At 43.8% G+C, this 26,545-nt stretch overlaps 1 long non-coding RNA gene across 1 annotated transcript in view; it reads right to left on the reverse strand.

The window, feature by feature from the left end:
* The window catches only part of LOC137154059 (uncharacterized), a 39,789-nt gene extending 15,371 nt beyond the window's left edge, over nucleotides 1-24,418 (reverse strand). Inside the window, exon 1 of the long non-coding RNA XR_010920053.1 lies at nucleotides 23,953-24,418. This is a non-coding gene — a long non-coding RNA (uncharacterized lncRNA). The remainder of the gene's footprint in view (nucleotides 1-23,952) is intronic.
* Between the last annotated feature and the right edge of the window lie 2,127 nt (nucleotides 24,419-26,545).

Below are 26,545 nucleotides of genomic sequence, written 5' to 3' on the forward strand. Positions count from 1 at the left end.
TTGCTTGGGAATAGCAGAGATGGCAGTGAATCCTTTCTCACCCTGAGAGAGGCAGGATGTAGTACCAAGGCTAACCCCTGACAGTGGGGTAAAATCCCAGTCAAATGCATCGGTTATTTCACACCATAGAGAACTATTGTCTCAAGCTGCCTGCAGACTCAGGCAGACCTCACTTCAAGTTAAGGGTTCAAGCTTTCCCTCACAAACTTGAGAGACAGAGGCTTTTATTTTTAGATATAAGCTTTGATTCTATTGTAATCCCTTGACTCCAGGAGCTGGGGCACCAGGAACAGGCCTAGAGTGTTTATGTCATATCTGGTTTTGCAGTTACCTTGGGTCTCATTTTCTTCTAGATAGAAGGAGCTGGTAAGCCTAATGAAGCAGCACCATCCAGGCTCCAGAAATGGACAGAGTGGGAGATGGAGGTGGTTGGGCTGAAAGACAACCTCAGAGTTATTCCACCGTCCCCCTCCTGCCTCAACATCGGCTGCAATTCTGCTTCCACCCTTTCCGCTCCATGGTAACTCGCACTCAAGGCCAATAAAGAATACCTCCTGCCCACATCCCAGTGCCTCCTGCCCTCCATGGGCTATCTGCTGCCCTAGACACAGCTGATCACTTCCTCTTCTTTGGATTTATTCCTGCCCTAGGCTTTCATGGCTCTGGCCTAGATTGGGATGCTGCTAAGGGTGAAGGAAAGGCAGGATGACAACCATTCTTCCCTTCCCTACTGTCCATCAAAGCCCTACTTTTGGTCCATCTTTTTCTCCATTTTCACCCTCTCCTCAATGAGACTACAAGGATCAAATAATCCCAGATGAATTTGAAACGATTGAGCATATTGGAATCATTGTAAAGCTTCCTCACGTCAAAGGGTGTTCTGTTTTGTTTTAAAACAGAGACATTTGGTCTCACCAGTCAATAGGTACATGGTAAACTCAGGGTACACTCATTAAGGGGCTGTGCCTTTGCATATTGAAATGACACATTAGAGGACAAATTTTAATGAAGTAAAACTCCAGAGAAGGGCAGAACAAAAATATTTGCTGAAGATATTTTGGTCCTATAAAAGGGAGCGAAAATAGCACAAATGCATGTGACTTCGAGTCATGGTAGCAAACACATGGTGACCAAAGAGAATGATCACGATCAAGCCAAATAGGGCAGTGCTTCTCAACCTTTTAAGAAGCAAGTACCCCCTAACTTCTGAAAATTTTAATAAGTACCTCAACACCCAATTTTCCATGGGACTTTATATTTACAGACTAATGTGAGCCATATGTTGGAAGAAAGGCTTAGTATAAGAGGCCATGATATGACAGATGTCAGATCTAGTGTGGGTAGGGTTACCACCTTTACACCTGGGGTGCACAACTCAAGTATGTATCTGGGCTAGAGGTGATGTTGGCCAAAGCTGCAAGGCTTTGAGCGGCATGCCAATGCTGGGGAATATAAAGCGCCGTGCCAAATGTTTTGCCATAGATTTGAGAGGAGAGAGACAGGGAAGGAGGGCAAGAGAAAGACAGGAAAAGAGGCAACTGGTAAAATCTGGGGCTGCCATAGAGCAGTGAAATTGACAAGTTTTCTGGGCACTGGGCTTTGAGCCAGGGAGGGGGGCTGCCACCTGGGCAAATGGCAGGCGGCTGCTGCCTGGCTGCCAGCCTGGCAGGTAGGCAACTGCCACCCAATCCAAGCTGGGACAGAGGAGGCTTCTGCGCTGGCTGGGACCCAGGGATGTGGGCAGGTGGCTGCTGCCCATCTTCAAGCTGGGGTGCTGGAGGCTGTCCCTCAGCTTGGAGCTGGGGTGCGGGTGGCTGCCACCCAGCTGTGAGCCCAACTCACGAGATGCAGGAGGCTGCCTTCGGGCTCCCACCTGGGACCTGGGACCCAGTAGGAGGCCGGGGGCTGCTGCCCGCCTCCCCCAGAAGCTGGGGGCTGCCGCCCACTTCCCAACTGGGAGCTCTGACCTGGTGGGAAGCGGGGGGCTCCCACCCGCCTTTCCCAGAAGTCGGTAGCTGCTGCCCGCCTCCCCTCCTCTCTTTTTAACCACCGAGTACCCTCTGCCTGTGTGGGGGTACACGTACCACAGGTTGAGAAACTATGAAATAGGGGATATAGCCTATTTGCCAGTTCAGTGCCATTCCAATGGCACTTTCTCATGGTTTCATTAATCATTTTCACCTCAGTGGCAAAGACAATGAAACCAGGTTGTTTTTACACAACAAGAGGTGGAACTCAGACATCAGAAAGACAAGAGGACTAAGAAGCAAGTGGGAAAATCCTACAGCCAGTCTTGGCAGAAGCCTACCCAAAACAAAAAAAAAAGCCTCATGCAATAAATAGCAGAGACAGTGAACAGTATGCTGAATTGTTTTGGGCAACGCTGTAGAGGCCATAGGAATGAAGGCAGATGGAGGAACACTCCTCACAATGCTAATAGAGAGAAGCAAAAATACCCATGAAATTCCCAGTCCACACTGGAGCATAGGTCAGTTGCACACCACATTCAGCATATGGCAACCACTCGATCCAAAGAGCTGTCAACATTAAAGCCAAAGTGTCAGGAAGATGCACAGTGACACTGGCACACTGGAAAATGGGCCGAGTCTGACTTTGCCATGGTTTCCCTGCAAAGCTTGTCCTGCGGCTGCAAACCTCCCGACAACTCCAGCTGGTAAAAATTATAACGTGAGAAGCAGCAAATCCAGACCTCACCAGAGTGACAGTTAAGGGAACATTCCCCCTCATATTCAGAAGAGTTGGCCTCATGCCAAAAATATTGTAAAATTCAGTGAGGGCTGGAGTGATTAGTGATCCAGCAAGCCAACTGCTGGAGGGAAATGGAGCAAATTGAAACCTATGGAGTCATTGGAAGCGGAGAAAAGATAGGCCAATTCTGTGGGTCCCTCTAACTGCTGTATGTAAAGGAAACAATGAAATCTGGATAAGCATTTTAAAGACAGTGAATGCAGACCCCCTGATGAGTCTATTGACCCAAGTCACATCCAGTTTCTTACCAGCTCTCCTGTGTATCAGACTCTTGTTGCAGGCATGGAGCTGAGGAATCAGAACAAATCCGGGACTGCATGCTGGTCCATGCACTGCAGATCAGAGCCACCACAAGAAGTTTTCCAACACACCAGCTGCACAAAGTGGCAACCTAGTGACAAAGGATGTGGAAAAAGCTGAAGTACTCAATGCTTTTTTTGCCCCTGTCTTCACAGACAAGGTCAGCTCCCAGACTACTACTGCACTGGGCAGCACAGAATGGGGAGGTGGTGAGCAGCCCTCAGTGATGAAAAAGCAGGTTCAGGACTATTTAGATAAGTTGAACATGCACAAGTCCATGAGGCCAGAGGCAATGCATCCAAGGGTTCAAGTTCCTCTGATATAGCAATTCCTGGGCCCTACTGGAAAGCTAATGAACTATTGCAACATGAAGTATTTTTCCTACTGTAAAGTGTTCAATGGGAAAAGACCTAACTTCCCAACTAGGCCATTTCTTACAATCAAATTTCTGTTAAATTAAATTTCTATCTTGCATACTCCAACGGGTTACTGAGCTTTAAGACCAACAGCCATTTTCCTGCAAATGCCTTTGAGTTTAAAAAGAATGGTTGTTAAATCTCCCTTAAGGATAATAGTGGCCTAATGTTGTTTGCCTTTGCTGTCCTGGTTTTATCTGCTTGGGAATCAAATTACTGCCTGAAAGAGTGCCAGGTTAGGGTTAGCCTTTAATTGATACTTTCTATAACTTTTTTTTAATGTAACTACTGTGCATGGGTAGGAGGTACTTTATAAAGTTAAATAACTATGTTACCTTGGACATTTTTTTTTAGAAATATACAAAGGCAAGGTCAACAGAAAAGAGTATGTCAGAAAAAAAAAAATCAGGCTTGGAACATTAGAAATGCCTTAACTAAAGCCCTGGAGGAAAAAAACTAAACTGTTTTTCCTTGTTTTGTATTCAGCTGTGTAACTTCCTCATTGATTTAAGAAGTTGGGTCTTGTTTTGAACTGCCAGCACAACTGACAGGTACCAGCCTGGTGCAATTTAAAAGAGCAGCATTAAACTCGTAAAGATAGGGTTTGTAATTGAAACATCAACAGATCATGAAATGAAGCAAAAGCACTGGCTCTGATACCAGTCAAACTGATGTGAGTGTTGTTTTCGAGGCTGCTGGATGTTGGTGGATATTCCAAAAGGGATCTGTATTGTAATTCACTGAGGACAGGGTATTGTTTCCAATTGACTGTGTAGAAATGGCCCCTTCTTACTCAACGTATCTATCTTCTCCTTTTGTGTCGTCAAAGTCAGATCTGCTTCCCCTCTGCCAGAACACCATCTTTGCCACAATGGTTGTCACCTCCCTCTACATCAACATCCCTCACCATGGCGGCGCTGCTGCCTGCCTCAGATTGGACAGGAAAATGTACAACACTTGTAAACCCACTGCAGACACATCAGCAAGCTCATCCACTATCATGCTATATTTAACAACAAACACTTTGTACAAACACTGTGAACAGCCAGGAGTACTATGTACCCCATCCTAGCACTGGAATGGGTTACCTAGGGAAGTAGTGGAGTCTTCATCTTTAGAGGTTTTTAAGGTTTGGCTTGACAAAGCCCTGGTTGGGATGATTTACTTGGAGTTGGGTCCTGCTTTGAGCAGGGGGCTGGACTAGATGACCTCCTGTGGTCCCTTTCAACTCTAATCTTCTATGATTCTAGGATTGCCCCCCAATATGACAACCTCTTCAAGGGTCACTTCAAGGAATAATTTTTAGAAAAATGCACCATGAAACCAATGATACCGAAGATAGATCAAGGATATTACAGTCCTCTTGACAGATTACCTATAAACTTCCTCAGATTTCCACCACAATTTCAACCACATCCATCCATCAAACTTTCTAGAACAGTCTCCCTGCAACATCAGCTTCCTAGAGACCATCATCAACTTCATCGATAGAACCCTACAGATGGCTATATACCAGTAACCCACGGACCACCACTTACCTCCACAGATCCAGCAGCCACCCCAAACACACCAAGAAATTGGTTACTGATAGCCAGTCACTCAGATACTGCACAATATGCTCTGAGGAGAAAGTCCAGGATACTCAGGCTCAGACTTTAAGACCAGAAGGGGCCATTGAAATAATCTACTCTGATCTCCTGCACATTGCAGGCCACAGCATCTCACCCACCCATTCCTGTAATAGACCCATAACCTCTGGCTCAGCTGCTGACTGATTTAGAGACTTCAGGTTACAGAGAATCCACCATTTACTCAAACCAGCAAAGGACCCATGCCCCATGCCGCAGAGGAAGGCAAAAAATGCCGTGGTCTCTGCCAGTCTGACCAGGGAGAAAATTCCTTCCTGACCCCAAATATAGCCATCAGTTAGACCGTGAGCATATCAGAAAGACCCACCAGCCAGACACCTGGGAAAGAATCACCACAGTAACTGAGAGCCCTCCCCATCTAATGTCCCATCTCCAGCCATAAACTTTTCAAGCTCAGTTTTGAAACCAGTTAGGTTCCCCCCAACACACACACACACACACACACACACACACACACACACCCACCCACACCCCCCAGGAGTCTGTTCCAGAACTTCACTTCTCTGATGGTTAGAAAACTTCCTCTAATTTCAAGCCTAAACTTGTTGATGGCCAGTTTATATCCATTTCTTTTTGTGCCAACATTGGCCCTTAAATTAAAATAGCCCCTCTTCCTTCCTGAGATTTAGCCCTTTGACATATTTATAGAGAAAAATCATCTCTCTCCTCAGCCTTCATTTGGTTAGGCTAAACAAGCCCCAGGTCCTTCGGTCTCCTCTGATCATCCTAGTAGCCCTTCTCTGCACCTATTCTAGTTTGAATTCATCTTTCTTAAACGTGGGAGACCAAAACTGCACACAGTATTCCAGATGGGATCTCACCAGTGCCTTGTGTAATGGCAATAATACTTCCCTATCTCTACTGGAAACACCTTGCCTGATGAATCTAGGATTGCAGTAGCTTTTTTCACAGTTGCATCACATTGGCAGGTCATAGTCATCCTGTGATCAACCAACATACCCAAGTCTTTGTCCTCCCTGGTTACTTCTAACCGATACTCTCTAAGTTATAGCAAAAATTCTTGTTGTAGTCCCTAAGTACATGATCTTGCACATTGCACTATTTCATATTTCTATATTCTATATTCCATCCTATTATTCCAGTTTTCAGGGTCCTCCAGATCTTCTTATACATAATTCTGGTCCTCCTCCATATTGGCAATACCACCCAACTTTGTTCCATCTTTAAATTTTATTAGCACACTCCCACGTTTTGTGCCAAGGTCAAGAATAAAAATGTTAAATAAGATTGGTCCCAAGACTGATACCTGAGGAACTCCATTCATTACCTCCCTCCAGCCTGACAGTTCACTTTTCAGGATGACCCATTGTAGCTTCCCCTTTTAAACAGTTCCTTACCCACTTTTCAATTCTTCTGTTAATCCTCATCTTTTCCAGTTAAATTCATAATTTCCCATGTGGAGCTACAACAAATGCCTTATGGTAGATTAGATCTACTGCATTTCCATTGTAAATACATTTATCATCAGTTAACTTCTCAAAAAAAGATTGGGTAGGTCTGGCATGATCTACCTTTTGTAAAACTATATCGTATTTTATCCCAGTTACTGTTTACCTCTATGTCCTTAGCTACTTTCTCTTTCAAAATTTTTTCCAAGGCCTTGTATAGAATTGAGGTTAAACTAACAGGCCTGTAGTTTCCTGGAGCACTACTCCTCTTACCCTCTTCCTAAAAATAGGTACTAGCAATTCTCCAGTCATAGGATATAACACCTGAGTTTATGGATTCATTAAAAATCCTTGCTATTGGGCTTGCAGTTTCATGTGCCAGTTCTTTAGTAGTCTTGGATGGAGATTGTCCAGGCCCCTGATTAGGTCTCATTAAGCTGTTTGAGTTGATTTCCACCTCAGATGTGGTAATTTCTACTTTCATATCCTCATTTTCTTTAGTCACCATGCAACTATGCCAAGCATCTTATTACCCTTGTTAAAAACTGAGGCAAAACATTCTTTTTGATGTTAGTCCATGCCTGGATTATCTTTGGTCTCCACCCCATCCTCAGTGTTTAGCAGTCCCCCTTCTTTCCTTGTTTTCTTTTTATTTATATGGCTATCGAACCTTTTACTATTGGTTTTAATTTCCTTTGCAAGGTCCCACTTCTGCAACTTTGACTTAAAGTAATTCTAAGCCTTCTCCACATTCAGATCCTTGAGTTCTTCAGACCTGTCCACTTCTATAACTAAATCCCTTCATTTTTTAAAGTTTGCCCTTTTTGCAGACTTATTTTGTTTCTCCTTCCATTTAGTGTAAACTGAATTACTCATGATCACTCAAGCCAAGGTTGTCTCCTAAAACTGGTTCTTCTATGAGCTCCTCCCTACTTACCAATAATAAATCTAAAATGGCATCATCTCTTGTTGTTCAGTGACTATTCGGGGGAGAAAACTGTCAGCTATCACATCCAGGAATATCTCAGTCCTACCACAATTAGTAGCACTGGTATTGGCACTGTTCTCCTATCACCTGTTGTTCCTTTTTCCATTGTTGTATCCTCTCTTACTCTTATTTTTCTCCTGATCAATATTAGAATCAGGCATGGAGATTACGTGAGGATATTCCAGCCATCTCCCCTCAGTCCTCGTTTAAAGCTCCTTTAATCAGTTGTGCCAACCTTCATCCCGGAAGTCTATTTCTCTCCCTATTCAGGTAGAGTCCATCCCATGAGAACAGTCATATATCCATGAAAGCCTCCCAGTGGCTGAACATTGCACAGACACCTTTATACCACCATTGTCTCTTGAGCATCATAATCTTGTTTTGCCTTCGCTGTTCTTCCGTAGGGACAGGTAGAATTCCACTGAAGATCACCTGAGCCTTCATTTCTCCCTTTATTTGTTCCAGAGAGAATCTAGCAGTATCATTAGATACACGTCCAAACATATTGAAAACCACCTTTATCAAACAAGGACACTTCATCAGAGAAGTAGATCACATCATGGAATGGGCCACACGAATACCCCCGGAGATCCTGCCTCAATATAGAAAAAAACCCTGCTGCCCACACACCCTTTGTTGTCACCTACCACCACACACTAGAACCAATATGGGGTATCAAACAAATGTAACCCATACTTTCTAAGGATCACACCGTGAAAAATATTTCCCTGACCCGCTCCCCACTTCTGTTTTTTAAACAATCCCCAACTTCTCCAATCTCATCATCAGAAGCAAGCTCCCCACAGACCAGGACCCACCAGCTCAAAGCAGCACCAGCCTCAAAATCTGCTGACATATATTCACTGCTAGAATGATCAATACCCCTCACAACTTGTTGCAGGGTCGATTGAAGAAAGATTGAGCCAGGTGGCGTGATAAGGAGCATTCATTCGGTTACAGCCTCTAGTCCGCTCATTGCCCTTCGCCTTGCGACCAACGAAGTGAGCCCCAAGTTAATTACTTTACAACTTTTTAATCTAAAATAATATGTAAATACACACTTCTACAACAGCCCATAAAAACCTTATTTGGTAATATAAATTATAAAATGAATATTAATGGCTATGGGAGGCATATAATTATACCCACCCCATTTGTTATTTACAGAATTACTTCAGAGCACAGGCACATTACCTTGAAACTAACATTCTTTAAAATATGCAAGGGAGGGAAAGAAGATAATGCCTTCTTCCCACTGTGTTAGCCTCATTCCCTGCACAGATGGCCAGGAAGGGAGGGAAAGAAGAGCGATAACACAATTCTAACAAGACGTTATACCAACCCTGTTCCCATGGTACCCCTTTCTAACTCCAAGGCCAGGAAGCTGCTGTGTAATCAGTGCATGACTATTGCTTGTGTAGTACATGGCCTTTTTAGCTCAAGCCAGAGGTCTCGTGGAGGACAATTCGTGCCCAAAGCCTGGGCCCAATTCCCAGCCCCCCAGGAATGTGGCCCAGCGCTCACCTAGTTTGTTCCCAAACCCGCACAACTCATCTTTCCAGAGCCATGTGTCCTACACATGCCTAGCACAACATGTGGGGTGCCGCATCCAGTGCGCGAAATGCCCCAACAATTATAGGGTGAAACCAGACACTCACACAGAAAAGTGATATGACAAGAACTCCCTATCCCCCTATGGCAAAACACTTTTCACAAAGCCATACTCCACATCTGACCTTTCAGATCTAGTCCTCAAAGGAAACCCGCACAACACCTTCAAAAAGACAAGTCTGGGAAGTTACAGTTATAACTCTGCTGGACACTAAAACCCTGAGCTCAACACAGACACTGGATTTGTGTCTCATTACAACAATTTTCACACACTCTACACTGCCTGCTAACCCTTAATTGCCCATTTAATTTTAAGTGATCTCCCACAGCTTGTTTGAACCCCTTATGTTTAACATTCTTTCCCACCTTGTATTTAGCTGGGACACGCTGGTTACTTTCTCCAGATCTGAGGAAGGGTTCTGTGTAGCTTGAAAGCTTGTTCCTTCCACCAAGAGAAGTTGGTCCAATAGAAAATATTACCTCACTATCCTGTCTCTCACACCCTAACAAGAAACAGTTTGGCTTTTTATTAGTGTTTGAAGAAACAGCATTGCCTAGAGAATGAGCAGAATAATACAGAAGAGGATTCCTCATCAGAACTTTTTACTAAATCCCACTGTTACACCTATGTAGTTCCCATGTCTATCAATGCAACTGAAACCATTCAATTGATGAGACACAATTTTCAATCACTTACACTGGTTCAAGCCCACTGAAGGCCATAGGACTGAATAGGAGTTACTAATGTCTATACGTACAGTTCTGCAGCACATCTGGTGAAGACGCTCTATGCTGACAGGAGAGAGCTCTCCCGTTGGCATTTAAAAAAAAAAAAACCAAACTACCTCTGCAAACGGCAGAAGCTGTGTCGTCAGGAGAAGCCATCCTGATGACATAGCACTGTACACTTGAACGCTTGTCGGTGTAAATTATGTCGCTCAGCGGATTGTTTATTCACACCCCTGAGCGACATAAATTATGCCGACACAGCTAATTTAGCCTGTATATCCTTTATTCCTGGTGCTCATATAGGGGTGTGGAAAGAACTCCGCTTATCTAGCTGAAACCAGGTTGAATTTGCAGGGCTGGAAGCTAGAAACCAAAATTATTTTGACTTGTCAATTCAGCTCATTAGATATGAAATAATTTAGAGGCAATAGCTGTGGAATCTTGCCATACCATTGTCAGTCAATTTTCAACATAAAGCTGTGCTCTAGTAAATCATCAATCAATGTGGCTGAATTCAGTCTTTTGTAATAGTTTTGATGGATAGAGATATTTAAGCCTGTTTTATATATTTAAATTTTCACAGTTGTGCAAAATTAGGGGGGGATCTGACAATGTGGGGGGGATGTCAGAATTTCATGACAGTAGACACAGAAATAAAGTTAAAATTTTATAACTGTTAAAAAACAAACACCATATGTCAAAATATACAAAGTGAATATCCTTAAATTAAACACTAATAAGTTCTCAAGAATCATTTTTCTTACTTTGCCTATCTGTAAATTTTGATCATCATCCATGGAGGTATTTTTTCATCAGGTTGTGTTTGGTGAAATTGATGTTTAGTTTACCAACATTTACCAATAAAAACTGAATCCTGCCAAGCCTAGTTATAAAATAGCATTTAGTGTGGGGGCGGGGGGTAGTTGCAGAAGTGATTATATTCACTGCATGGAGACTAGATGATCATTTATTAAAGCATTTGCGTGACCCATTTGAAGACAGATGACGGTAGTAAATATTGAGAAGACAATGGAGGTCTGTGCTCAGAGCATGTTTTTCATTTTCCATTCAGGTCAGATATTTTGTCAAGAAGGACACATTAGTGCATCTTTCATGAGGATGCCCCAAGGCGTACAGTCATTGGAGGTTGATATTCAGATAAACCTAATTTTTTTGAAGTAATTTTGAGGCAGTCATTCTTATTGACATGCAAGGCCAGAGATTTAAAGATAGTTAGGCATCTACAATACAGAAGGCACCCAGTGGGATTCTCAAAAGCACTTAGACACCTAATTCCCAGGGCAATCTGTAGGAGTCTAGGTGATTCTGAAAATCCCACTAGGTGCCTATCTGCATCTGAGGTGCCTAAATACCTTTAAAAGGTCTGGCCCTGTCTGAATTCCAAGGAATAATTGTTGCACAGGGCTACTCTTTCTGCTAAATCACCGAGTGCAAAGCAGACTAGAAACATACAGAACATGACAGAGTGGAGCAACATCCCTTTAGATGAAGGGATGCACAAGAGTCTTATTCAAGTGAACAAGTTACATTTATATGAGCTGATTTAGCAACTGTATGGATGAGGTACCTTATTACTATTTGTATTACAGTAGCACCACAGAGATCAGAGCCCATGTTGCTGCACAGACACACAGTAAGAGATAATCCTTGCCCCTAAACCAAACCATGAACCAAAGAGACAACAGGAGAAGCGATTTACCCAAGTTCACAGTGAGTCAATGGTACACCTGTGACTAGAACCCAGGTCTCCTTAGCACCAGCACATGTATGTGTCCACTAGAGTACATAGCCCCTCAAGATCATACTGAGTCTGATCTTAGGTCTCTTTTTACAGAGGTCAATGGCTGGAAGTTGAAGCTAGACAAAGTCAGACTGGAAATATGATGTGATTTTTACCAGTCAGTATAATTAACCATTGGAACAACTTCCCAAGGTCATGGTGGACTCTTCATCACTGATTTTATAAATCAAGCTTGAATGTTTATCTAAAAGATATGCCCTAGGAATTATTTTAGGAAAGTTCTATGACCTGTGCTATACAGGAGGGCAGACTAGATGATCACAGAGGTCCCTCTGGCTTTGGAATCTATGACTTCTCTGTAAAGTACATCTCTGATCCAATTTCCTTGAATTAACTATACCAGGCTTTAAAAATGACAAGGATCTATATGATTGTTTCCTCTCACCTTGTCATATCTATGATGCTCTTGGTAGATCCAGGATGAACTTACCCTTCTCATGACAAAATGTATTTATCCTTTTGTGTAGGTCTGTTCTGGTGTGGTTAGAGTTATAGCAATGTGTATTAACCATTGCTTCTTGTCAGTTGTGGTGATACACCCAGTAGTACATAAATACTACAATGATGGTGTGATGGTTCTCTCTAGATACCTTGTTATCTAGAGGTCGTCTTGCTGGTGGTGGCTGAGCGTCAAGCTCTTTAGCACCACAGCCTTTCAGCCACCCAAGCAGTCTCCTCTGGGCTAAACTAGCCCTAACTTGGCCTTGCAGGTTGTTAGGTGCACCCCAATCCCTGAGTCTCTTTGATTCATTGCGTTCTAATATGCAGTCCCTGACACTGGCTACTCATAGAAATTCCAGATCCTCTGCTCCTCAATGAGTAGCATGTCTCAATTTACCAGTTTTACCTTAAGCCACCACTCCTGTGTACCACCCAGCACATGTGAGCCCTTATAACAAACTAAAAATAGGTTTAAGAAAGAATAAAGATTTAACTACATGTGAATGTGATGGAAACTAAATAATAAACCAGGATCTACACAGTCGTTACCTTTCCTTTCTAATAAAGCAGGCTTTCCCCCAAAGATCAGTCTGTTTCAGAGCCAGCTGATATCACAAGAACCAGGATCCAAATATTGATGAAAACCCCTCACTCCTTAAGAGGTTCTCTTAGAGAGTGGAGGCAGGGTGCCTTTCCCTACATTCTGTTACACTGAAGCAGTCTTTTGCTTTAATTCATAGCAAGGGTGGTCTCACATCTACCGGCTGCAGTGTTCCTTTTCACTGCCAAGTGGTTTCAGTTGTTTGCAATTGTTGTTGATGGCTTTCCACTGACTGTTGTGCAATGTGGCAAGAGACCCTTGCATTACCTCACCAGCTGACTAAGGAGAGGCGACAACTCCCTCTTGCTTGAATGGATCACCACCAAGACACTTTATCCCGGTGACCAGTTTTTTACTCCAAGTCTATAAGACATACTTTCAATATTATTCCTTAGATATTACCCCGATATACATCTCACAGGAATTTGGAGTCTTGACAAGTTTGAGCTTCCTGCAGATACTTACATGCTACTCTTTATGGATAAATACCCTGTAAGATGTGTTTGGTGTATTGAGTTTGCCAGTTCTACAGTGAGAGTTATTTGTGAAGAACAGGGGTCCTTTACCAAGGAGCCTCTGTATCACAGATGGGTACTATAGAAAGCCCGAAAATAGATAGCAAAGCCTATTATAGAATTTTTGTTCCAAGTCAGAAGGCCAAAATCTGCTTCATTATCAGCATAAATCTGGAATAAGTTCACAGCGCAACTCCATGGAGCCACTCTGGATTTACAATAGTGGGTCTGAGCTCAGAACCTAGCCCAGTATTAGCATGGCTAAATCTCTGTATTATTATTTCCTTCAGCAAGTCTTTCATTCACTGTTCAGTACCAGAAAGGTAACACTCCATCCCTGCTGTTTATATTAGGTTGTAGTGTACTCCAGGAAAGCTGTGCTAGACAAATAACTTTCCTGACCTGAAAGGGTTAGAGACTCTCAGAAAATAGGATCTTACTCACACCAAGTGGTCCCCACTTACTTTGTTGGGCTACTCACAGAATAAGGTACTAATCAAAGCGAGTAAGGAAGGCAGAATCCAGCCCTGTATCTTTAAGCACTGCAGCTAAGGCAGGAGAAACTGCACTAGATGGGGATTTAAAAAATGAAGCAGTGAGGTGGGGGAAGGTCTCTGTACTTAGAGCATATCATGGAGTCAGTGGGCATTCAGATATTTCGTGAAGGAGGAGCCTGATGGAGTTTGTTATTTGGGCAGTTATTCTAGGCACGTGGGGCAGGAGGGAAGAAGAAAGTGCGAGAAGGACACAAAGGCTGAATTCAGATCTCATTACTCTGGCAATCAATCAGGAGTAATGCCACGGAAGTAAAGGGTCAGAGTTTGATCTCTGATGCAACGGTGTAAGTCTGGGATGACTCCAGTCAAAGCTCCAATTTGCCCCATCCCTATTGCTACACAATAGGAAAAATGCCAGTTTGTATTAGTTGACCCAGTGACTGAGGAAAGCTGTATGGATCTTAGTCTCTGAAGCTCATCAGCATGGGTGTTGGGCAGACCTCTGGGGCGCTGCATAGTTATGTGATGCTCTCCACTCCCCTAAGGTAGCCCTCAGGTTAACTGATCCTCATTTAGTTCTCATTTCCACTGGGGTGACTACTGGGCCAAATCCTGCCCTTAGCTGTATTGGCATCAGTGGCTATTGCAGATTTTCAGGAGATAGCAAGCACTGGAGACACTGGCAAAATTTGGCCCCTTGACTTCAATGGATTTACACCACTGTGCGAATACAATCAGCTGGTCAAATTCTGTTCAGCTCCACACCAGCATAAATTGGGAGACCCTCCACTGACACTCAGTGCCCCATGTTGGGACACCAGCCCTTTCCAGTCTAGCTAGCTAGTGACTTCTCAAGCTTGGGTCTCCCAGTAAACAGCACTGGAATAATCAGTAATCCATTCTTACGGATGCAAAGATTAGACCAGGATTTATAAGTATTTCACATGACAACATAGGAGACCTCATGTTGGAACCAATGTGAACCAAAGTGTCACCCTATTTTCTCTCCTATCCTGCATTTTTCTTTCAGCTATTTCTAGCACATCACAAGCACATTGCAATTTAATTATAAGACCACTAGGGGCTGGACTGATGGGTAAATACTTATACAATGGTAGCTCTTAAAGACCCAGCTGGGATTTGTGCTAGGTGCTGTACAAACATAGAAAAGTGTCTTGAAGAGCTCACATGCTAACAATCTGGTTTCTTTCAATGCATTTGAAGAAATCTACCACGGGAGCTCCTAGTGCTATGACAACAAAAATAAATAAATGGTTGTAAATTGAAATTTTCCTTGATTCAGTGGAGGGCTTTTTCACATTCTATATATGTGTCTCTTTAAAACTTGATCTTACCCATTTACCAGGTTGTCCATATATTTTGAAAATCTCCCTATTGTTGCCTATGCTTAATTAATAAGACAACTAAGAACACATTTTTGGAGATGACAATAGCATGCCTTGAGTTGTGTATTTTAAGCATGAAGCTGGAGGCACAGTTAATGGAGGGGGGTGGAAGAATTTCATTCCTTGTATCTGTGACCATTGCCCTAAATACTTCCTACTTTCCTCAATAGATTTCCCAGATGTTATACAATCCCAGAGAGTATTCCACATTCCCTCCAAGTCAATTTCAGTAGAATCCAGAACTCGTGTTGCTTCTTCCAATACTTAAAACCTCATGGGAATGTCAAATTTATTGTAGTTTCTTACTAGATCCTAGAAGACACTCATGAATTTCAGCTTGATTTAACATATTTGGCTGCTCTAGTAAGATTTTCATCCAGGAAATCTTCTAATCATGTTCTGCCCATCCCTTTGGGGAATTTTATTTCCTGGTATATTGCATTTCTAGTTATTTTTAGGAATAAGCACACAGATTCAAATAATATAAGAAACAAGTTAAATCTGGTCAAAAGATTAATCAAGTCAGAGAGCCTTACCCTAGAATAGCCAATAGCATGCAGGTGATGGCATTCACCTGGATTGTCACAGAAACAGGTTCATCTCCCACCCCTCAATCAGACAAAGATGGGAATGGAACCTGGGCCTCTCATATCAGCAAGAAAGGCCCCGAAACATGAGGACATAGCACCACTCTCTAGCTTCACTGGACCACTGAATACTTAATTGTTAATACAAAGTAGAACAGCTTCAAGAGAAGGGGCTGACTCTAGAGTCTGGTTAGGGCCTGTGCCCAGGATGTGATAGGCTAGGTTCAAATCCCTGCTCTCAATCTAGTACTTGGCTATTCTGGGGTCTAGGGCCGGATTTAGGGGCAGGCGATCCAGGTGACTGTCTGGGGTGCTGACAGTGGCGTACCAAGGAGGGTGGAGAGGGCCAGGCCCCTGGGTGCCGGCCTGCAGGGGGGCACCAGAACAGCCCTTCACAATGGGGAGAAGAATGGGGGGCGCAGGAGGCTCTGAGGGGCACCCCTCAGCACCTCCCCGTGCGTTGTGAAGGGCCGGCCCAGCCCCCCTCCCCAGGCCAGAGGGTGAGGCCACCCCCGTCTGAGCTGGCACAGGGCTGCAGGGGTGCAGTGGGGGAGGTGGGCACTGCATGGGGTAAGTGCGGGGAGGGGGGGGGGGGCAGCGGAGCTAAGCCTGCATTTGCACTCCCCAAGCCTCACACCCCTCCTTCCCCACAGGTACAGACCCCCCCCTCCCTGGGGCAGCTCGGGAACAGTGCCAGAAACCCTCCTGCCCTGTGCAGGGAGGGCGCGTAAGACCTGGGGGGGGTGCAAATGTAGGCTTGGCCCCCTGGTGCTGGAGACACTTGGTACGCCACCGGGTGCTGGGCTGGGGGTGCAGTTTTTGTTGTTAGCGACAAAAGGGAGAACAGAATGTTTGAAGTAAAATGTTTCAAGTATTCCACATGTGGATTCCTTTTTCATCAACCTCCTAGAACGTTTTGGACCTTTGTAGAATCTTGTGGAACCTTCCAGACTTTCTAGGAGATTTGAGGAAAATGTAGTTCAGAATGTTGTCAGTTTGGGGTGCAGAGTCCATCCCCTTCTCTATTAACATTACTCTTTAGGTGCTACCACAATGTGTAATAAATAAATAATGAGCGGAGTTCCTACTGGCCCCACCTGAGATCAGGCACCAGTGCACAAATACAGAGTCTGAGGAAGTCCTTGTCTGTAACAGCCTGTAAGTAGGGCTGGCTGGAAAACAAGAATTCTGTTTCATGAAAAATTTCAGCATGGTTTTATTCTGCAATCAGGATAAAATGAGACCTTTCAAAAAACAATTTTTTTTAAAAAAGAAACCTAGGTTCAAGTCATATTCTGCCTGATTCAGAGAAGGGTCTTGAACCTGGGTTTGCCACATCCCAGGTGACTAAAGGTATGTCTGAACTGCTAAAAAAAACCCACCAAACACACACACAAACCTTGCAGCAGGAAGGCTTAAGCTCAGGTCTACAGATTCAGGCTCAGGGGGATCATGCTACAGGGCTAAACATAGCCATATAGACATTCCCACTAAGGCTGGAGCTTGAGTTCTGAAATCCAACAAGAAAGATGGTCTCAGAGCCCCAGTTCTAACCTGAGCAAGAATGTCTATATGGCTATGTTTAGCCCTGTAGCATGAACCCCACAAGCTTGAGTCTATAGTCCTGGACTTGAGACTCAGTGCCGCAGGGTTCCACCCCCTCTTCTGCGATGGACATACCCTGACGTCCTAACCACCCAACTATTGCATATTCTGGGGCAGTTCATTCTCTCTCCTCCCTATCCTCCCAGAAATTCTGGATCTGAGAAAACTTCCCATTTAAAGTTTTGGTTTCAACAAATGGGCATTTTCTGACATTTTTAGTCAAAAGATTCCTGACCATCTCCACTTACAAGACAGACAAAGAGAGGGGAAAGAAGCATCAGAAAGGTAAGTAACTTGCTCAAGATCAATAAATCAGCGGCAGAGCCAAGATTACAGCTTAGGTGTCCTGACTTCTTTTCACTGGACTATGCCGCCTTTTATCTCTTCTATTAAGGTTGAGATTTACCCTTGTGTAGAGAACCCACAAAAGGCCTCTGAACCATTTAAGTTCTATTTTAAACAGTGAAGAGCGAATACCTTGAGAGCTCAAATTTACAGCCTGTACCCAGGCAGATTTCACTGGGGATTGTCCTTGTCTTAAAGTGGCAGGCTTGGCCCCCTCCATGTCTCTCACCCTGAGCCTTCAACTGAGACACCAAGAGTAAAAAGGACCCAGTGAATAATGTCATCAGGCGGCACCTAATATAACCCTGAGTTTATTAACAGTCACTTCCTCACCTGCTCTTTGGTCTTTAATATCTTGCCTGCTTCCTGGGTGTCTGTTTATTGTTAAAGGCTAAGCTGATTGCTTGATTAAGCTCCTGGTATAGGTGCTTCTCTGTTCTGGCACTTTTTCACAAAGAGACATTTGCAGCCATCTATTAATTATTATTATATGTATGACGGTTGCAGTTAGATGTCCCCCTCATGAACCACCGACCCCATTGTGCTAGGTGCTGTACAAACACAGAACAAAGATAGTCACTGCCCCAAAGAGCTTGCTTTTGTAATCTACATGAGATCAAATGAGTGATCGAAGGTATATAAATACTTAGTAATTCTGCAGTGCCTTCTGCCATGTGACAGTGGTAGAAGATCACAGGAAGTGTCAGTTTCTTCTAACACTGAACAAGAAACCTCATTAAAATATGTGTATCCCTTCCACCGGGTGTTGTCAGCAGCAAAAAGGGGCTGGGTTCAATTTTCTAGGGGTTACTTCTAAAGACAAACACCGGTGCAAGCCCCTACCCAGAAACCTGGGAAATGTTATACCATGCTGGGCCCCTTGGATAGGCAATTTCCCCCCACTCTTGCTAAAACAAGAAATGTATTGGCAGGAGAAGGGGGAATAACAGAACAAAGTTGGGAAAGCCAGCAAACATCCCAGATAAGACTCCAACATGCTCAAGGTGTCTTAGCAATAGTCCCACTCTCACCCCTCCTCTGGCAGTTATGAACGTGTTCTAGCTACTTTCTTCCTCCCCACTCAGTTTTGTTGCCCTAAGTAGGTGGAGTCCAAGAATTCTGGCAGGTCAGGACTGCCCAGGCTATTCCAGGTGCTCAGCCGTTACCACCTGACCCAGAAGAAGTAATTTCAGCTTTAATTGCTGGGGAGGAAGGGTCACATAAGTGACTACTGCTCTCTCTGCAGCTTCAGCTTAAGTCAACCCAGCTCTGTGCCATCCACTGATTTGGAGTGGTCTCAGCTCAGCTCTTTAGACAGGGATTTGTGGACCTTTAACAGAGCTCTTAGACCCAGAGAGGCACTCTCAACTTCTGCCTAGAATCTCCCTATCTGATTTCCCATTACAGTTTAAAAGAAATGGGACATGTTTTGATCTGAGAGCACTTCCCAAATGTTAAGGGAGTTTTTGTCCTCAGTTATTCATGCAAAAAACTTTCACTGAAACCAGAACTCATTGAATGAGCCCAACTATTTGCAGTAACCAAGTATTACTATCCTGAAGTTTCCAGTCTGAGGCCTTTAACCTTTAACCATGCTTCCTTTCTTGAAGAGCTGATTGATGCCCACTAGGTCCAATAACACTAAAGGAACACAACAGGCCATATGGATTTATTTTGCAAATCGCATCAGACTCTGCAAACACCAGAGTTCAAAATTCTGAGTATTTAGGCTTCTTCCTGCTCTCACTGAAATCAGATCCCAACTCAATTAAAGTTTTAAGAATCTTTGCTTCTGACTTAAGTGGGACCAGGATCTAGTCCTATATGCTGAATTTTCAGTGAGAAGTTAAAACGTTAAGGCCTTGATAACGATCTCACTATGGAGGAAAAGATGTGAGACTAGTTCTTCACAAAGTACTCTGTGTAAAGACATTGACCTACAAATGATTGTTATGTTCTTGGCCTCGTTGAAAGCTGTTTGTGCAAGGGGCTGGTATGATTTCAACGTCTCACCATCCCCCCCATCACAGAGCCAAGGTCTTTCAAGGGGTGCAGGCTGGTGATATTATTCAAGGGAAATCATTTTTGAACACTATTGCAGAACAATGTTTGCTCCTGACGACAACCCATTCTTTGCCAAAAGTAGATGATGAATCCTTCTAGATACTTATATGGACCTCCTCACTTGAGCAGCTCCTGTTAGCTGCACAGCGCCCCTGGAAAGGAGGGACTATCCCATTGTACAGATGGGGAACCAAGGCACACCAGCCACACAGGCTTTTCCAGACCAACACCAGCACCAGAAGCGCACCCGGATGTGACAGGAAATCCACGCAGGCAGTAGTGTGATGGGCTCTGCTAGCAACATGCAGTCCTGCCCCAGCCATAGCTTCGTGATGGATTTCAGTGTAGAGCCCAAGGCACTCTGGAGGCAACAGAGGCCTGGATGGCTGTGGCAAGGTTCATAGCTTTGGGGGCACAGGCATGGAATCATAGAAGGTTAGAAAGGACCGCAAGGGTCATCTAGTCTAACCCCCTGCAAAAATGCAGGATTTGTTGTGTCTAAACCATCCAAGGCAGCTGGCTATCCAGCCTCCTTTTGAAAACCTCCAGTGAAGGAGCTTCCACTACCTATGGTACTCTGCAATTCTTCCTAGTTCAACTCTAGCCTGCACAGGAGATGTACACATGCAAAGCAAGCTATTCTCCAAAGTTCAAATCAGAAAACTGGACACAGAACCGGATACATTTTTAATCCTGTTACCGCCTTTTGAGCTGAGCAAGTAGCAAAATTCAGGGTCTAGTAGGGTCTTTCTGACAGGAGGAGAATTGTTGGAGTCTGGTATATTCGTTGATGCAATCCTGTTTATTTTTACCAAGAGTGTACATAAACTGTTTCCCCAGACAAAGGAAGAATCACACAACAGGAGATAATACTCTCTGAAAGAGGCTTGGAACTGCGAAACACAGACACTTTGTCTAAAAAGCCCTTTGCCGCTAGATTTTTTTCTGACTGCCACCTTCCCAGTGCATGTTCTGCTGCCTCCTTGGCTTTCTCATACACAAAATCAAATCAATGCCCCACCCCTTAGCTCAATATCAGATCACAGTGGAACTCCTTGGCCTGCATGGCTCACATCCTACCCCATTCTTGCATGGGGCTGTGTTTTGGGTGGTAGCACTTATTGCCCCAGCTAACCAGTTTTAAGGAACTCAGCTGCTCTTTACATTGAATGAAAGGCAGCTGTTGCACCCACCAGCTTCAGGGAGGTTCCGCTCAACCGCCCAGCATAACAATTCTAAAAAAAAAAAAAGATTGAAATCCTATTCTTCTCTCTCTCTTCCCATCAGCCTGCTTTCTGCAGGCCTGTGCCATACATCTCACCATACATATTGCTTGCTCATACTAATTTCCCTGCTCTCTTTTTGTTACACCTGGGACTGTTTTCGGGTATTCTGGCTCATATCTTCCAGCCTCACCCTCCTGCTCTGAGAGTCATGCTTTCTTGTTCTGCTAATACGGAGACAATGTGGACGTTTCATGGCCCATAAACTACAAATCCACAAACCAGCCTTCAAAATAACCTTGTGTGATTCCACTACAGACATCTCTCTCCTCATTGACGGTTCTTGAATCTATTTTGGTAGCTCTGTATGGCCATTTTCTTAAATACTTTCCCCTAGTCCCTTCTTGCTGTCAGCATATTAAAACTGCCAAGGCTGTTATTCTAAACTAATTCCACTTGATGGTTATACGTAAAAGCAGAAGGAGTAGCTACAGAAACAGAACACTTGGCAACTCTGTAAACTTCTCAAAAACAAGCCTATTAGTTCATGTAACCATCTCTATGGCAACCAAACAGCACAAAAACAAGCCTTTAACACCTACATTTATTAGTGCGCAAGGGCCTAGCTAACATCATTCCAGAGGTATATTTTCCCCCCTTGGAAGACCTGGTTCAAAAGCCAACACAAACACACACTGCTCGTGCACAAATACACAATTTACAGGCCGTAAAATCAGCTGGGTGCTTTCAAATTTTTTAAAGTCACAATAAAGAAAGGAAAATAGCATCACTTTTCATTTTCTATTGCGCTAGAATTAAAATTTCCAAGCCATGGGGACCAGACTGGGCTGGGGAAGCCATTGTTCTACCTAGAAAAAGGGCCACAAAGGTTTTTTTATTAAACTGAATCTCTTGTTCCCCATCCCTGCCATTTTTAGACCGTTTAGTCGCTTACATTAAGTGCTGCATAATTCTTTTCAGACTAAAAGATCACAAAGCACCTTATACACAGAGATCACTTGCTCAACACTGAAACGCACCTACCTCTGGCATGGAAAGTGCATTCCTGCAACAGCAAAACTTCCTCTCCTAATAGCATATTTACAGTCTATTCTCAGACTTGAGGAAGAGCTTTGTGTAGCTCAAAAGCTTGTAACTTCCACCAACCAAAGTTGGTCCAATAAAAGACAGGCCCTCACCTAGTTTGTCTCTTAGTACATTTTGTATCACTGATGAGGTTTAGAAACATAGGGAGAAAGGAAGAGGCTAACTCAGATGCCGGGAAGAAGGAGGTGAAAGCTACACAGCAGCAGTGCCAATCTCAGTCATTGCCGGCCCAGCTGACAAACCCAGACATTTTACAAGACCCATTTACAGTTGTGTGCCTACCTTAGACCATATATTTTAATGGTGCCAGGCCTCTCATTCAGTTTAAGGCCCAAAGGGAACATGACATCATATAGTCTGACCTCCTGTCTCTCACAGGCCATCAACCCCACCCAGCACCTGCACACTAAACCCAACAACCGAAATGAGACCAAAGCATGACAGCCCACAGGAGACTAGACTATTATGTGCCACCATGAATAGGAGGGACTGAGATGCACCTGCATCAGAGGCCACTGTGGTGGCAGGGAAATTATTTAGTGAGATATACCCAGATAATCCTGGCAAATCACCCGCACTCTGCATTGCAGAGGAAAGCAAACCGTCCCCCTCCCCTGCAAAGTCCTTGCCAATTTGACCTGGGGAAAAATTCCTCCCCAACTGATGATCAGTTAGATCTTGAGCATTGAGCAAGAACCAGCCAGCCAAGCATGTGAGGGAGAGAATGCTTGGTGCCAACTTGGAGCCCTGGCCCTTCCTGTCCAGTGTCTCATCTCCAACTGAGACCATCCCTGATGCTTCAGAGGAAGGAGACAAAAATAACCCGGAAGGCAAGGGTGAGGAATCCCTTCCTGACCCTGCAGGTGGCCAGCTGAAGCCTTGAAGCATGAACATCCCAACATCCTGTTGATACAGGAGAAAAAAGATGCCATTGGATGTCACAGAGGGCAAGAATTCAGCAAGATTCAATGAGGGATTGTACAATTATCGGGATAACAAGTATATCCAGAGTTATAATTTACGCTAAAAACAGTTCAGTGAACAATCTCCTGTTTAAACTAATCTCTAACTACTAGGGATTAGGATGAGCCCTTCATGGGGTGAGGTGAAAATTTCCTTGCCCTTCCCTCTGAAACAGCTGGTGCTGGCCAAGTTCATAGAAAGAACACCAGACAAGGAGGACCTTGGGCATGATCCAACCTGGCTATTCTGGTGTTCCACCACCAGATGTGTGATAACTGATTGGACAAAGGCATAGTTCCCCATGCTAGTGGCAGAAAGAAGTGAACTATGGGGGAATCCTTTCAATGGGACAAAAGGACTGAAAACCTTATACCAGGATCAAGCCAGTTTTATAAATGGATGGCTGCCACTTTTGGTATTTGAACCAGTTACAACAACAACACTAAGAGCTTGACCAAACACAAATGGGTCTTTTAAAAAAGGTAATAAATACAGGTTCTGAATAAGATTTGCTATTACATTATATTACATATATGTTAATAGTGATAAAAAAGTTTAAAAAAAAAAAAACTTCATTTCTCAGAAGAGAAGACAAAGAACCAGCCTCATCATTCTGACAGTAGCATAGCCAGCAAATGCACCTTGGATCTATACAGGGTTGAAATGAATTCCACTGGCCTCATTAAAGCAACTTGGAAGTGTATTTTGAGATCTATGGAAATATTGTTGTTTCTCTTTGAAACATTGTCTCAGGGTTAAAGGTTCTGTCTTGAAGGAATTCAAATGGCTGACTAGAAGAATCGGCTATGCCAGTGAGAAAATATAATGTGAGGATGGGAATAACTGTGTCACGGCTGCTGTTAAAGATTCAGCGCATACCCAGTGTCATGAGGTTCCTCACTCACCGCTTTTCCGCCACTTCCTCCTGGTCACTCTAGGGATTGGTTCTCAAGGGCAACACCCCATCGCAGTTTGCACACCTTCATTCTGTGTCTAGTAGAGGTCTGCAGTTCCTCTCTCATCCCAGGAACTATAGTGTCCTCTTCATAACTTAGTCACTCAGACCTCCCCCTTCTGGGGTACAGTCGATCATCAGTCCTAGTCAGTCTGCCCATTCACTGCTTCAGGTCTGTGCCACACCATCAGGGGCTGGTACGGGAACCCAGGCCTGCCCTTTTCTCCCGGTTCCAGTCCAGGGTCACTCAGCTCAGTAGTTCTGGGCTTCTTCTCTCTGTCCTGACTGACCCATCCCTGGACTGCTTTTTATTTGCTTGTTCCTCTTCTCCCTCAGGGTGTACCAGCTTCAAGAACTCTTTTCTCAGAATCTGTCTGTCTGACTGCAGCCTTTTCTAGCAGCCAGCAAACCCTGCTCCCAGGGAGTAACTGCCCTCTCTCAGCAGCCACCCCGTCTGCTATCTGACTTTATAGGCCCTACCGCTTCCTGCACAGGCGAGCCTCTCTCCAACCAACTGCCTCAAGCCTAAAGCACCCCTGTTTGCAGCCTAATTAGCTGATTGGCCCACCTGGGCCAATTCCGCTCTTGCAGGGCTAGCGTGAGGATCTCAGCCCAGCACATCCAGAGTCAGCTAGACATTGTGAAGGCTGAGCTAGGTAACCCAGGTGTTGTGCCTTCTCTTCAGCCTGACGGCCTCCTGTGTGGAGTGCAGGCCAATTAGCAGTCATGATAGGTGAACCCCAAAATGTTCAGGCCCATATCAGATAAGCACCCCAAGTTTTGAAATCTTGGCCATACAGTTCAAACCCCTTGAAGCTCCAAAACTGGACTCGAACTCTCACGAGGATAGACAATATGGGCCTGATTCCCCCATTACCCTGCATCTTGTGCAGCCCCGCCCCCAGTTCAATTAAGATGTGAAAAGCTATCAAAGAAAAAAAAATAGAATCTGGCCCAAGACTTCCAATACTTCCTGCTCCCAATCAGGCAGAAGCTAGTATGAGAACAATAACTTAATGCTCAGAGTGCTATATGTGGGCTCTGTAATATATGACATGGTCAGTCGTCAGGGAATGGATGACCAGAAAATAAGAACCAACCCAACCATCTGCCCAAACGTCAATCAGCTGAAGTCAATAGAGTTATTGTGAACTTACATCAGAAAAAACAAGGGCCTTTCTTTGAGCCTATTGACAGGCCCCATTGAACCTATTTACATAATTGTATGAAAGGTCTCTAAGGGTAAATTGTTTGTCATACAGTTGTAGACATGTGAGCAGAAAATATTTAACATTAGGCTTGCAGTATATTAACTCCATTTCCATTAGCAGTAAAATAATCCATTACTATCCTCCCATCCTCAGGCAACACCTCCTTTTGAAAGGATGCTCTAGGCATAGAGAAGCTACAAGAAAGCAAGTTAGTAGGTTGAAACCCACAGGGCTCCCACATGACCCTAACAGCTGGCTTGGTGGCAGCAAAAATAGAAATATCAAGACTGTTAATGTCACCTTCCCAAAAAATCTGGGTTTGTCCTTGTGATAAAACAACAGCAGGAAAAGAGGACAAGTTTCAGTTATTAATCACAGAGAATGGTCTGAGTGGCTGGAATTTCACTTACAGAAATGTATCTATGAATTGTAAAGAGAAATTGCTCTTCCAAGATTCTCTACCAATTCTCCTGGGAAAGGCACTCTACACATGACAAAGCAGAACAAAGATCAGTGTAGACAGTGTTCCCCAGCGTCACAAATCGAACTTTTAGAGAGTGCCAAGGTGAGTATCAGGAGGATGAGGGGTTAGCAGTATAGTCAAGTCAATTCCATTCCCATCGGGCAAAGGGAACAGAGAGCCAACCATCCACTCTGCAAGGTATTTTCCAGCAGGTTTCCTGTTCTCCTTGGGGAGAGCCAAATGCAATGGGAATAAGAGTAATTGTGTATTTCAGGTCTGAAATAAATAGATATATTTTAATTTCTCTTCTGATGTTGTAACTGCTTGGTTTACCAACACCTCCATTTGTTACTTGGGGTGCTCCATCATATAATTAAGACCTATTTCCAGCTGACCTCTGTGCAGGCACACAGTACGATAGCTGGTCAGAAAAACTTTGATGGAACCATTTTTTCTGTTAGAAAAAACAGTTCTGTCAGAACAAAAATGCTTTGTGAAATCATGTCAATAGTAGGAAAAAGTTCCAACAGAGTTGAAACATCCACTTTTGACATCTTCAGAAAAAAATATTATGATGTTTTCTTTTAAAATTTTTCCATTTTTTATTATTATAAATAATAATAGCTATAAAAAATCAAAACCAAAATGAATAGTTTTGATGGACCCAAAATGATTTTTTTGGTGGGGGCAGGGGGGATTCTCTTTCACAGAGAATTTCTAAATTTTCAGATTTCATTCCTGATCAGAACAAAACCAAGGTGTGAAGTTTTGGAATCCCCCATGAAACGGAATTTCCATTTTCCACACAGCTCTATGCAGCTTTCAATGGTGGCAGACTCAAACCTCCCCGCATGAATACATGCTCCATT

This window comes from Emydura macquarii, unplaced genomic scaffold (genome assembly GCF_026122565.2).
Source record: "Emydura macquarii macquarii isolate MOO-44397 ecotype Brisbane River unplaced genomic scaffold, CSIRO-AGI_Emac_v2 contig_1253, whole genome shotgun sequence".
NCBI classification, from domain to species: domain Eukaryota; kingdom Metazoa; phylum Chordata; order Testudines; family Chelidae; genus Emydura; species Emydura macquarii.